Source organism: Callionymus lyra, chromosome 1 (genome assembly GCF_982586985.1).
Source record: "Callionymus lyra chromosome 1, fCalLyr1.hap1.1, whole genome shotgun sequence".
Classification (NCBI taxonomy): Eukaryota; Metazoa; Chordata; class Actinopteri; order Syngnathiformes; family Callionymidae; genus Callionymus; species Callionymus lyra.
This window is the reverse complement of record NC_141818.1, coordinates 50,239,370-50,254,751: the sequence shown is the minus strand read 5'-3', so window position 1 is coordinate 50,254,751 and position 15,382 is coordinate 50,239,370. Positions and strand designations below refer to the sequence as shown.

Genomic DNA, 15,382 nt, shown 5'->3' with positions numbered 1-15,382 from the left:
TCTGTTTTCACTCCCCTGCAACAATCACTCTGTTGAGACACAATAATTAGTAAATATAAACACTTCGTATTCAACAAAAAAGTCTCATACGTTTTTATTTTTCCTGCAGAATTCTTCGAGGTTTTTCAAGTTGTATATTTCCAGGAAATTTCTGCTTCTAGGTACACATGGGCCTAAACTGCAAATGCGACGAGAATTATAAAGTATTTGAAAAAAAAACTTGTCTCTACAAACTTACTTGAGAGCTTCGACGTCCAATTCCTCGTCACCCTGAATGTGTCCAACAACTATAAGGTCAACAAATAGTAAATGAACCTCAGAATGATTACGTTTTTAAATTTTATACATTATTTAATGTATTGATTATTTGGAAAATTATCTTTAGATTTATTTTTCCCTCTTAATTTTATTCTGATGTTCATGATTTAAGTATTGTCCTTAATATGTGTGTCTTTTTTTAAATTTAACATAAAAACGACGCAACATCAAACGTTTAAGAACAAAATGGAGAAGAGAGAGAACTGACCTGAGCAGCAGATGAAGAAGATGATGAAGAGTTTGGAAGTGTTGAGTGCAGTCATGTCTACAGACAACTTCTCTCTGACACTGAAGAGATATGAGAGGAGATTCCACAGCAACAAGTTCCTGATCAATCAGACGTGAGTCTCGTCGCTGCTGCACCTCGTGTTTCACTTGTATTTAAACAGGAAATAAAATTAATTTGACTATAAAAATGATAAATATTAATACAACAAGATCAGTGAACAAATATTGATATCGAGGAAGGAGGAGACGCAGGTTTTCTTTCTCTGTTTATTAACATCTTTCAGATCAATAACAGACTCAATACATCCTAAGATGTTTAATCAACTGAAGAAACTGTTACATCTCGTCTCGTCCAAACCCAAAGAGGGGTTACTAGTGGATACACTGTCCATCACAGTCTCAGCACAAGAACACACAACACTACTGGGGCCTTGGAAGGGTCGACCTCCTCACCTGTCATAAAACGAGCTGGTTTGAGTCGATCTACCAGGAACATGAAGAGACCAAACACCAACTCAGTGGGAAAGGCATCTAAATCCTTCTTAGGAGCTGAGAACATAAAAAAGCGGTGGTACTGTGAAGCTGTATGTTGAGAGTTCTAGCACTGACTGAAGCAATGCACCATCAGTTGGGAGCACCCAGTGGAGATGTTGAAAAGGGGGGGGGGGGGGGTCCATCCTGCACCACTGCTTCCTCCAACTACAGACCGGTACCACTGGACCAAAAAGCCAGAATATCAGGGTCCACTGACTAATAGGAAGCTTCAGCAGAAAGATAGATCTTGAGGTGCACAAGACACACCAGCACCAAAGACATGGAATCTGTAACAGGGTTCTTCTTACCAACCTGTAATATAGGAAATGGTCTACAGGTGGAGCTGCTGGGCAGCAAACCAGGGTTTGTTCATCTTTTGAATTTTGTTATTTCTTACTTTGTTACCCTTTCATCTTTTTTTTAACAACTTTTGCGATTATTTTTTACCTTTATTTAAACTTTATTGGATTAACTTAATTAAATTGTAAATTGTATAAAATTGTAAATTAATAAAATGTAATTTAAAAGAAGATACAAGTAAAAAAAAAGAAGAATATTTTGTTCTTTTACTTCTTTATTAATGGTGGAAAATCATCTGGACATATGTGAAGATCACGACACATTGACGGCTCTGATGAACAACAGATTGATGGTCAATCTCAGCAGTCGTCGTCTTCACAAGTGTTTACTCTGTTTTCACTCCTTTGCAGCATTTGTGCTGTAGAAACAATAATCAATAATTAGCAACACTTTGTATTCACACAATAAAGACTGAAGTCTCGTACTTGTTTGTTGATACTGCAGAATTCTTTGATATGATCCATGTAGTTCTTCAAATCTTCACCCTGCTCAGGCATGACTTGTAAACCGAGCTTATGCTTCATCAAGTTCATGGGACTGGAAACACAAAAATAAATATGTTTTTTGGAACAACTAACTACTTGGTGCAGACTTACAGAAGAGTAGAAATCCCGCAACCCTGACCCACAAACGGGTAGAAACCTTCAGGCAAACTTCTTTTCTCCACGTTCTTGTCCGAGACCTTCAAGCAGCAGTCAGACAGTCTTGCCTGAGCGATCCATGCTGGAGACACCAGACCATCAGAAGTCAACACCACACATGAGACTCTAGTTTCAGTCCTGACCTCTGATAGTTACATGGACCAACAAGAACTGACCTGAGTAGCAGATGCAGAAGATGATGAAGAGTTTGGAAGTGTTGAGTGCAGTCATGTCTACAGACAACTTCTCTCTGACACTGAAGAGATATGAGAGGAGATTCCACAGCAACAAGTTCCTGATCAATCAGACGTGAGTCTCGTCGCTGCTGCACCTCGTGTTTCACTTGTATTTAAACAGGAAATAAAACTAATTTGACTATAAAAATGATGGAAACAGTCGAACACAAAGATCAGTGAACAAATATTGAACATGGCCTGTTCAGATTCAATATCCTCCGCCTCCCCCGGGACATGGTTGAAGTGGGAGTCGTGAACATGTGGACCATCTTTGATGAACACAGAAGTCCAATAACAAATCACCATACAGGTTCAGATCAGGTGGTCGTTCTTTTCAACTCAGTCTCCTTTAAGGTCTCGCTGTCTCTGCCAACATGGCTGTTAAAGTCCCCCAGCAGGACCAGGAAACCCCCCATAAGAGGTGCTTAGCTTTTGCAGTCGAGGATCAGATCGCCAGGGTCCCATTGCACCGTACCAGCTAAAACCTCTGTTGGAGTATAACTCGCAAGGGGAACTAAAACCTACGACATCTGGTGGTTCTGATCCACTATTGTTAGCAGGTATGGAAAACCTTGGGAAGGAGGCAGGGGTTCTACCAAGTCAACATGCACCATCAAAATGCTCAGATGGAATTAAAAATCGGAACCAATGAAACTGCTGGCGAGCAGACCACTGTCTTCTTTCAATTCTTTAGAATTTTTGGGAGCATTTATTTTACCTTGGCTTTTTTAACCCTTTAAACTTAAAATAGATTGTTTTATCGTTCACAGTTCCATTACCTTTTATTGTCACAGTTAAATGGAAATGAAAACACATTGAATTTAAAATAATTTAAAAATGATTATTTTGATCATTTATTGTTTTGAATCTTTATTAATGGTGGAAAATCATCTGGAAATAAATGAAGATTATCACACATTGATGCCTCATACAAACAAAAGATGTTTGATAGTCAATCTCAACAGTCGTCGTCTTCTCAAGTGTTCACTGTGTTTTCACTCCGAAGCAGTATTCGCTCTGTTGAGACGCAATTATTAGTAAAAAGCAAAACTTTGTATTCAGCAAAATAAAAACGAAAAAAAAATAACTTGTACATGTTTGTTGATCCTGCAGAATTCTTTGAGCTTTTCTGTACCGGCTGGTGACCCGTGAGAACCACGACTTTTGCGGGCTGGTTCTAAACCACAAACACAACAAACAAATATTTGGATCAACAGACTTATATTTGATTATTAATGCCGATGCCTTACTCCCAAACCAGTAGAAACCATCAGACAAACTTCTTTTCTCCACATTCTTGTCCGAGACCTTTAAGCAGCAGTCAGACAGTCTTGCCTGAGCGATCCATGCTGGAGACACCAGACCATCAGAAGTCAACACCACACATGAGACTCTAGTTTCAGTCCTGACCTCTGATAGTTACATGGACCAACAAGAACTGACCTGAGCAGCAGATGAAGAAGATGATGAAGAGTTTGGAAGTGTTGAGTGCAGTCATGTCTACAGACAAGTTCTCTCTGACACTGAAGAGATATGAGAGGAGATTCCACAGCAAGTTCGTGATCAATCAGACGTGAGTCTCGTCGCTGCTGCACCTCGTGTTTCACTTGTATTTAAACAGGAAATAAAACTAATTTGACTATAAAAATGATGGAAACAGTCGAACACAAAGATCAGTGGACAAATATTGAACATGGCCTGTTCAGATTCAATATCCTCCGCCTCCCCCGTGACATGGTTGAAGTGGGAGTCATGGATCCAAAAAGAGTGGATGCTTTGAGCTGATGTTTGGAGCAAATACATGAACAACAGTGGGATCTAAAGGTGAAGAGACGTTACCCTCTCGTCCAATAGTTGAAGCCTAACAATCAACAAACTTGTCTGTGCAGACTTACATGGGAGCATCGACGTCACAGTTTTATGATAACTCTTGAATCAAACTGGTTACACTTGACTCACCACAGAAGACACTGATGTTGTCCTGGACTTGTTGACTCACATACGCCCCCTTTGGTGCAGCAGAGAACTGTCTGTCTCACCCTGTTTTTTATTATATTTAATATTCACATACAAACATGAAACTTAAATGGTTAAAGACATGAGTCAGACTGTGGAAAATATCAGTTTATAAACGTGTCTTCAAACACATAATTGAACAACAAGTTTGTGATCAATCAGACGTGAGTCTCGTCGCTGCTGCTCCTCGTGTTTCACTTCAACAGGAAAAAAAATTCAACAATTTGACTTTGAAAATAAAAAATATTCATGGACAAATATCAGTTGACGCACGGTGTGGTTAGCTTGATCGCCTCACATCAAAAAGGTTTCAAGGTCCAGAGGGAGTCAACTTGTGACCTTTCTGTGTGGAGTTTGTATGTTCTCTCTGTGTTGTGTGGGTTTACACTGGGCACTCTGGTGTCGCTGCCTCACCTCCTGTTTCACATGTATTTGAACAGGAAGTATTTAAATCCAAGGATTTGACTATAAAATGATCGATATTAGTCGAACACAAAGATCAGTGACAAATATTGAACATGGCATGTTCAGGATCAACATCTCACGCCTCTCCTGCTATGATTGTTCTCCTGAAGGGCTTGAGTTGAAGCTTCTTCTGACATGAAACCCTGACCAGCATCCTCCCCTGGCATCAGAGCCCAAATCCCCCTCAGGTGACAACAGCTCCACCCCTCTGTCCAAGACATGTGGCAGCAAGTCTGACGACATCGATCAAACTGCGGTCTAGAGTGTCCTGGTGTCAGGTGATCATGTGAACACCTTTATGTTTAAACATGGTGTTCATTATGGATAATATTTTATGATCACACAAGTCCAATAACAAAGCACTGTTCAGGTTCAGATCAGGTGGGTCGTTCTTTTTACAGTGAGATACACTGAGCTGCTGTTTGGAAGATACGCAAGAACAAGTAGTCAGGATGTGTACCCCATCCTGAAGGCAAAGAGAGGCTACTCTCTCGTCCAACTGGGTCGACCCAAACATACCTTGGTCTGTGCAGGAGTTTAGGTCCTTCTTTGCCATCACAAGAGGTATTTGTAATTAGATCGTCTGATATTTTAAATCTTTATTAATGGGTCAAAATAATGTGGAAAGATTTGAAGGTTGAGGACAAAAGAAATCTAAATTCAATGATTACATTCTTAAAGGGAAACTAAAGACTTGACACGATTGAAGATAAAATAACCAGAATCTCTGTTTCGTCACACATGACATGTGAATCTTATCGTATAGTTTTAACTGCAGGGTTTACATTTCAATGTCATTTTCAATGAAATCAACTTTTAATTTGTTTGTATTTTATTTATTGTAATGTTGCGTCAGGACGCCACAAACATGAAACTTAAATGGTTACAGACATGAGTCAGACTGTGGAAAATATCAATTTATAAACGTGTCTTTAAATATTTCATTTAACAAGAAGTTTGTGATCAATCAGCTGGTTGGCGCGATCGCCTCACAGCAAGAAGGTGTCAGGTCCAGAGGGAGAGTCAGAAAACTTGAAAGAACAATTTGGCCGGAAGACCCTGGTCGGGGAATTGGATGTAAATAGCGCAAGCTTTCTACAGCTCGACGCTATTCTGTCCTGGACTGTCAATTTGTTGATCGTGAAGGAAGCTTGTATTTCTTTTGCTTTGAAATGGTGATTAAACGACCCGAACGTACTCTGGATTGTTACTTTCCTCCACAAATCGAAGTATAACACCCGGGATGGGAGTGACTGGTGTCTGCGTGCAGACATAGTGTTTGACTTTAATAGATCTAACACTGGGTTGATGTGATGTCGTCTGTTAGAACCAGTTAAAAGTCTAGCTGCTGAGTTTTGGACCAGTTGGAGGCGAGAGAGGGATTTTTGAGAGAAGGGAGTTACAATAATGTAAACGGGAGAAGATGAGCGTATGGGTGAGATTTTCAAGGACGGGTTTATTGATCATGGGTTTGATTTTTTAAATGATTTTGAGTTTTAAAAACAGGATTGAACAGTTTTCTTGATGTGTTGGTCAAATGAAAGGGATGAATCGAGGAGGACACTGAGGTTTCTGGCTGTGGGTTCAATGTTTTCCAATGGTGTCCGAGGGGGTTGAGGTTTAAGTGAGTGGGATTTGGAGACTCCAATGAAGCCTTGGAAGAATGTCGACCTCCTCACCTGTAATAAAATGAGCTGTTTTATATTTAAAATGAGTTAAAAAGAAGAATTTGATCATAAATTCTTAAAACTTTATTAATGGTGGCAAATCATCTGGAAATATGTGAAGATTAACATTGACGTCTCGTACGAACAACAGATGCTTGATTGTAAGTCTCAGCCGTCGTTGTCTTCTCAAGTGTTCACCATTTTTTTAGTCCGAAGCAACAATCGCTCTGTTGAGGCACAATAATTAGTAAAAAGCAAAACTTTGTATTTCCCTAAAAAGTCTCATACGTTTTTGTAGGTCCTGCAGAATTCCTTGAACTTCTCCTCGTCGGCTTTTGTCTGCAAATTCCAGGGTCTGTCGACACATGAGCCTGGACTGCAAATGCAACGAGTGTTATCAAGTATTTGGAAAAACAAGTCTCTACAAACTTACTGGACAGGATAGGGGTCCTTGTCGTAACCCTGAATGTGTCCAACAACTATAAGGTGAACAAATAGTAAATGAACATCAGGATGACTTTGTTTTTATATGTTATACATTAATGTTAAACATTTAATGTACAGTACATGATTTTTGGTAAATACTCTTTAGATTTCTTTTCCCTCTTAATTTTATTCTGATGTTCATGATCTAAGTATTGTCCTTAATATGTGTGTCTTTTTTTAAATTTAACATAAAAACGACGCAACATCAAACGTTTAAGAACAAAATGGAGAAGAGAGAGAACTGACCTGAGCAGCAGATGAAGAAGATGATGAAGAGTTTGGAAGTGTTGAGTGCAGTCATGTCTACAGACAAGTTCTCTCTGACACTGAAGAGATATGAGAGGAGATTCCACAGCAACAAGTTCCTGATCAATCAGACGTGAGTCTCGTCGCTGCTGCACCTCGTGTTTCACGTGTATTTAAACAGGAAATAAGATTAATTTGACTATAAAAATGATAAAAATTCAAACACAAAGATCAGTGAACAAATATTGATATCGAGGAAGGATGAGACGCAGGTTTTCTTTCTCTATTTATTAACATCTTTCAGATCAATAACAGACTCAATACATCCTAAGATGTTTAATCAACCTGAAGAAACTGTTACATCTCGTCTCGTCCAAACCCAAAGAGGGGTTACTAGTGGATACACTGTCCTTCACAGTCTCAGCACAAGAACACACGACACCACTGGGGCCTTGGAAGGGTCGACCTCCTCACCTGTCATAAAACGAGCTGGTTTGAGTCGATCTACCAGGAACATGAAGAGACCAAACACCAACTCAGTGGGAAAGGCATCTAAATCCTTCTTAGGAGCTGAGAACATAAAAAAGCGGTGGTACTGTGAAGCTGTATGTTGAGAGTTCTAGCACTGACTGAAGCAATGCACCATCAGTTGGGAGCACCCAGTGGAGATGTTGAAAAGGAGAGGGGGGGGGCCCTTTTTTGACATCACAAGTGTTTTTTGCAAATTGATCGTTCAATATTTTTAATCTTTATTAATGGGATAAATAATGTGGAAATATTTCAAGATTGACGACATTCATGGTTCAGACGAACAAAGATCTCAGCAGTCGTCGTCTTCTCATGGGTTCACTATGTCTACACTCTCAAGCAGCATTTGCTACTTAAAACACAATAATAAGTTAGTGTTAATACTTTGTATCCAGAAAAACAGTCTCATACATGTTTATAGGTCCTGCAGAATTATTTGAGTTGATCAATGTATGTAACACATTGAAAGGAGGCAGTGGCTCTACCAAGTCAACATGCAGATAATTGAATTACTCGGCCAGAATAGAAAAATGGTTTCAGATGCACCTTGAACTTTAGCCTGTTGACACGACACGCCCAAGCCAGACAAACTTCCATGACACCCTGTTGGTGAGCAGAGCACGGTTTGGTACTCTTTGCATTAAATTACATTTTACATTTTGCTGAATATTTATTTTGTACTATATTAATCTCCATATTTAATTAAATCTTTATGTTATTTCACCTTTTTTTTAATATATTTATTATGTTGGCTTATGCTGGCCCTTTAAAATAGCAACATATTATTTTAACTTTATAGTTTGATTACATGTTTTTTAACAACTAAATGCAAATTTTATTTAAACAAAGTTAAAAAGAAGAATTTCATGGTTCATGCTTTTAAACCTTTATTAATGATGGAAAATACTCTGGAGATACATGAACATCACCACACATTGACGTTTCATACGAACAACAGATGTTTGATTGTCAATCTCATCAGTCGTCGTCTTCACAAGTGTTTCTATGTTCAGTCTCTCACAGATTTCCTTCTGTTGAGACACAATCATATGTTAATAGCAACACTTACACACTAACCAACAAAAAAGGAAAATCTACATGTTTGTTGGTTCTTCAGAATTCTCCTATTTGGGTTCAATCTCAAGCGTCTTATGCCCTTCGATCATAAACTGCAAACAAAACAAACAAATCAATAATTTGTAAGAAACAAACTTGTCTCTACAGACTAAGATAAGAGCATCGATGGCACAGGTTTGACCCTGAATCTGAGAGGAATAGTCGTCCAAACTTTTTTGTTTGTTGGTCCTGCAGCATTCTTTGAGTTTTTCCGAGTCCAATCTTGCCAGGTGGTACTTTGGTGAAAAACTGCAAACAACAAACAAATCAAGTATTTGGAAAAACAAACTTGTCTCTACAAACTTACTCGAGAACATCGACGTCCAATTCCTCGTCACCCCGAATGTGTCCAACAACTATAAGGTCAACAAATACTGAATGAACCTCAGGATGGTTTCGTTTTTATATTGTATACGTTATTTAATGTAGAAGAGTTTTTGTATATTTTCTTTACATTTTTCACCACTTTATTCAATTACATCATTAGTTATGTAATTGTAATGTATTTTTAATTAAACATAGAAACAACACAAAATGAAACTTTGAGAATTAATGGAGAAGAGAGAGAACCGACCTGAGCAGCAGATGAAGAAGATGATGAAGAGTTTGGAAGTGTTGAGTGCAGTCATGTCTACAGACAAGTTCTCTCTGACACTGAAGAGATATGAGAGGAGATTCCACAGCAACAAGTTCCTGATCAATCAGACGTGAGTCTCGTCGCTGCTGCACCTCGTGTTTCACTTGTATTTAAACAGGAAATAAAATTCAACAATTTGACTATAAAAATTATAAAAATTAAAACAATAAGATCAGTGAACAAATATTGATATCGAGGAAGGAGGAGACGCAGGTTTTCTTTCTCTGTTTATTAACATCCATCCTGCACCACTGCTTCCTCCAACTAGAGATTTTCTTTATGAAACCAAAAGTTTGACAAAAAATGAAAATGGTGACTTTTTTTTTAACACTGCATGTAAACACCCTTATGGTTGAACGCAAGGATACGCAAGGACAAGTAGTCAGGATGTGTACCCCATCCTGAAGGCAAAGAGAGGCTACTCTCTCGTCTTACTGGGTCGCCCCAAACAGACCGTCACTGAACCTTTGAGTAATAAGTATTAGATCCACTACTAGCTCTCTTTCACTTGTAGCAACTTCTGATAAGAAAACTGTCCAAATAGATTCAATGGCACTGTTTCCAGGAGCCCACACTGTGTGTCAAGGTGAGTCCAACTACATCCCAAAACTACCTCTCAACCTCAGGCATCAGCTCAGGCTCCTTCCTCATCAAAGGTGAAAATCTATGTCCTTAGAACTTGCTTCTGTAGCCGAGGATGGAATCCTATCCCACATACCCATTGGTCCCTCTCACAGGTGGTGAGCCAATAAGAACAGGGTCCACGTTACCTGTACTGGGCCAGACCTCATGCATGGTCAGTAGGCGCTCACCATTGAGCCCCACTCCCATGCCTGGCTCCAGTGGGGGGCCATGAAGACCTTGCTCTGTGTTAGTGAGTCTGGGCCCTTTTTTGACATCACAACAGGTTTTTGTAATTAGATTGTTCCATATTTTAAATCTTTATTAATGGATTAAAATAATGGTGAAATATTTGAAGATTGACGACATTCATGGTTCAGACGAACAAAAGATCTCAGCAGTCGTCGTCTTCTCAAGTGTTCACTCTGTTTTCACTCCCCCGCAACATTCTCTCTGTTGAGACACAATAATTAGTAAATATATAAACACTTTGTATTCAACAAAAAAGTCTCATACGTTTTTGTTGGTGTTGCAGAATTTTTTGAACATTTCCACGTTGAATATTGGCATGAAAGCCAAGTGTCTAGACGGACATGAGTCCACACTGCAAATGCAACGAGTATTATCAAGTATTTGGAAAAACAAACTTGTCTCTACAAACTTACTTGAGAGCATCGACGTCCTCGTCGTTGTCACCCTGAATGTGTCCAACAACTATAAGGTCAACAAAAAGTGAATGAACCTCAGGATGATTTTGTTTTTAAATTATATACATTATTTAATGTGCATGATTTTTAGTAAATTCTCTTTAGATTTATTTTCCCTCTTGATTTAACTATTGTCCTTATGTGTGTCTTTTTTTTAAGTTTAACATAAAAACGACGAAAGATAAACCGTTTAAGAACAAATTGTAGAAGAGAGAGAACTGACCTGAGCAGCAGATGAAGAAGATGATGAAGAGTTTGGAAGTGTTGAGTGCAGTCATGTCTACAGACAACTTCTCTCTGACACTGAAGAGATATGAGAGGAAATTCCACAGCAACAAGTTCCTGATCAATCAGACGTGAGTCTCGTCGCTGCTGCACCTCGTGTTTCACTTGTATTTAAACAGGAAATAAAATTAATTTGACTATAAAAATGATGGAAACAGTCGAACACAAAGATCAGTGAACAAATATTGAACATGGCCTGTTCAGATTCAATATCCTCCGCCTCCCCCGTGACATGGTTGAAGTGGGAGTCGTGGATCCAAAAAGAGTGGATGCTTTGAGTTAAAAGGAAGGACCAGCAGATCCTTCGAGGGAGTGTAGTCTTGAAACGTGGCCTTTGGTGGAAAAAAGGAAAATGAAATTCGCCCAAAGATCATATAAATGTACATGAGTTCAATAACTTGTGGTTTAGTCGTTGTACAGTTTTTCATTTGAGAGTTAACAAGTTATTTAACGGTGTAAATACAAGGACACACTGTGAATGTGCTCAATCAAGTCCGGGACATTTGCTGAGTTCACAGGCGGGGAGTGAGCACGTGGAAGACTTGGAGTCAAACCTGGGATCAGTTCATCAGAAAAATTCTACTCGCATGTTGATTTTGCAACAATTTTGCCCTGTTTTGAGGGAATATACAAAAATTCAGACGCACCCTGAACGCACCACGAAGTGCAGATAAAAGATAATCTGGGATTTGAAGGTAGATTTGATCACAGTGATGAATATGAATCATTAGAACATGAGTTCCCTCTGAAATGAGCAGCAAATGGTCACAGATGACCTTCATGTGACGGGCAGATGTCAGATCTGTGCTTCTCTTCCGGGCTTCATGGCGTGTACTCATGGCATTATCAAAACTACTATTGGATGTTAAATCACAAAGTGCTCAAGTAATAACAAACACTTCATGCTCTGAACTCTTTTCTTTACTCAATGTTTGTGTCGCTGATGCTTTATTTAACACTTTTGACAGTTTCTCTTCTATTCCTGCTCGTTTCCCAAGACATCTGTCAACCAACGTCAACTTTTATGAACCAAACCAGTAGATTCGTACAATAAAATGTGTCCCAGCTCGCCAGGGTCCATCCTGCTGAAGTACGAAGGCTCTTCTACATTTTTAACCTCATCAAACGCACAACTAGAACAAACTAAACTAAATATTAATGGATATTTCTGGACTGTTGGAGGAAACCAGAGTTCATAGAGGACAGTGAACAAGGTTTGACTGCTGGACTCGCTCAACAGCATAATTGTATTATTCTTTTAAAAACAAATACTTAAGTCTATCTCTCTTTTCTTAAAAATATAAAACATTTTAAATCGCTAAAAGCTACATTTCTGTTGATTGGTTGAAACTTTTTATCCAATAACTTTTGAATTTCACGTTTTATTTCATGCTCGATAACTCTTTTATGATCTTTTTTTTAAAGAATACATTTCAACTTAAAATGAATAATTCACTAGAATCAGAATTAGAAACTTTTATTGCCAGTGTTGTAGGATTTGTGCCCCGACCTGAAGGCAAAGAGAGACCTCGTCACAGGAGGTGAGTCCATGGAAAAGAAGGTTCAACATTAGCTTTTCAGACCACAAGCCTGGCTCCAGGACAGAACCCCGGTGACCAAGAGGAACTTTGTTCTATTTTTCTTGGTCATCATGAGAGGTTTGTGGAATGGGATCTTTCGCTCTTTTGAGTATTTATTAGTGGAGAAAAATCATCAAAGATTAACACACATCGACAGCTGTGACCAACAAAATATTTTCAATTGTCAATTTCATCAGTCGTCGTCTTCACAAGTGTTCACTCTGTCTTCACTCCGAAGCAGCATTTATGCTGTAGAGACACAATAATTGTAAAGTCACAACACTTAGTTTCCAGAAATTACAATTAAAAGTGTAGTACATTTATCTTGGTCCCGCAGAATTTTTGTGAACCGATCAAAGCCTCCTCCGAATCCGCCTTTTTTCAGGGTGAAAATAACGTTTGTTTCAGCCCGGTCAAGAGTCTGCAAACACAACAAACAAAGTATCAACAACAAATAACAACATTTCTTCTGTGACGACTTACAAGACAGTATTTAAGTTGCAGACCTGACCCCGAACTTCAGAGGAATGTTCATCCAAACTTCTTTTCTCCAGTCTTGCCTGAGCGATCCATGCTGGAGACACCAGACCATCAGAAGTCAACACCACACATGAGACTCTAGTTTCAGTCCTGACCTCTGATAGTTACATGGACCAACAAGAACTGACCTGAGCAGCAGATGAAGAAGATGATGAAGAGTTTGGAAGTGTTGAGTGCAGTCATGTCTACAGACAACTTCTCTCTGACACTGAAGCTGCAGGACCTTTTAATAGTTCAACTTGTCAACTTCAAATATTGAACATGGCATGTTCAGACTCTACATCCCAAGCCTTCCCTGACATCAGAGCCAAAATAAAACCTCATCATACGCCCCCTTTGGTGCAGCAGAGAACTGTCTGTCTCACCCTGTTTTTATTATGTTTAATATTCACTTAAAAACATGAAACTTAAATGGTTAAAGACATGAGTCAGACTGTGGAAAACATCAGTTTATAAACGTGTCTTTAAACATTATATTGAATCAACAAGTTCCTGATCAATCAGACGTGAGTCTCGTCGCTGCTGCTCCTCGTGTTTCACTTGTATTTAAACAGGAAATAAAATTCAGCAATTTGACTATGAAATAAAAAAATATTAATACACAAAGATCAGTGAACAAATATAGATATCGAGGAAGGAGGAGACGCAGGTTTTCTTTCTCTGTTAATTAACATCTTTCAGATCAATAACAGACTCAATACATCCTGAGATGTTTAATCAACCTGAAGAAACTGTTATATCTCGTCTAATTAGTAACATTTAAATCAATTCATAAAACGCACAGGAAGCCAGTGCAGTGAGGCTAACACTGGGTTGATGTGGTGTCGTCTGTTAAAACCAGTTCAAAGTCTAGCTGCTGAGTTTTTGACCAGTTGGAGGCGAGAGAGGGATTTTTGAGAGATGCCAGAGAGAAGGGAGTTACAATAATGTAAACAGGAGAAGATGAGGGTATGGGTGAGTTTTTCCAGGGTTTATTGATCATGGGTTTGATTTTTTAAATGATTTTAGGTTAGGTTAGGCAGAGCTTTATTTTCAGTTTGTAAAAACAGGATTGAACAGATTTCTTGATGTATTGGTCAAATGAAAGGGATGAATCGAGAACACAAAGGTTTCTGGCTGTGGGTTCAATGTTTTCCAATGGTGTCCGAGGGGGTTGAGGTTTAAGTGAGTGGGATTTGGAGACTCCAATGAAGCCTTGGAAGAATGTCGACCTCCTCACCTGTAGTAAAATGAGCTGGTTTTATATTTGAAATAAGTTAAAAAGAAGAATTTGAACACAACAGTCGAACACAAAGATCAGTGGACAAATATTGAATATGGCCTGTTCAATTCAATATCCTCCGCCTCCCCCGGGACATGGTTGAAGTGGGAGTCGTGGATCCAAAAAGACTTGATGCTTTGAGTTAAAGGGAAGGACGAGCAGATCCTTCGAGGGAGCGTTGTGTTGAAACGTGACCTTTGGTGGAAAAAAGGATATCATATAAATGTACATGAGTTCAACAACTCTTGGTTTTGTCGTTTTACAGTTTTTCATTTGAGAGGAATTTGTTATTTAACAGTGTAAATACACAGAGGCTCGGATGTGAATGTGCTCGATCAAGTCCTGGACATTTGCTGAGTTCACAGGCAGGGAGTGAGCACGTGGAAGACTTGGAGTCAAACCTGGGATCAGTTTATCAGAAAAATTCTACCCGCATGTTGATTTTGCAACAATTTTGCCCTGTTTTGAGTGAATATCCAAAAAATCAGACGCACCCTGAACGCACCACGAAGTGCAGATAAAATATTATCTTGGATTTGAAGGTAGATTTGATCACAGTGATGAATATGAATCATACAAACATGAGTTCCCTCTGAAATGAGCAGCAAATGGTGTTTGTCAAGGTCACAGATGACCTTCAGGTGACGGGCAGATGTCAGATCCGTGCGTCTCTTCCGGGCTTCATGGCGTGTACTCATGGCATTATCAAAACTACTATTGGATGTTAAATTACAAAGTGCTCAATTAATAACAAACACTTCATGCTCTGAACTCTTTTCTTTACTCAATGTTTGTGTCTCTGATGCTTTATTTAACACTTTTGACAGTTTCTCTTCTATTCCTGCTCGTTTCCAAACACATCCGTCAGTCAACGTCAACTTTTATGAACCAAACCAGTAGATTCTTACAA

General features: G+C 39.0%; 1 long non-coding RNA gene across 1 annotated transcript; it reads right to left on the bottom strand.

The window, feature by feature from the left end:
- Positions 1-12,552: 12,552 nt before the first annotated feature.
- On the bottom strand, positions 12,553-13,414 carry LOC148090049 (uncharacterized). Its single transcript, XR_015713578.1, has 4 exons — positions 13,340-13,414; positions 13,178-13,245; positions 12,990-13,092; positions 12,553-12,920 (listed from the first exon to the last, which is right to left on the bottom strand). It is a non-coding gene; the product is annotated as an uncharacterized LOC148090049 (long non-coding RNA).
- Between the last annotated feature and the right edge of the window lie 1,968 nt (positions 13,415-15,382).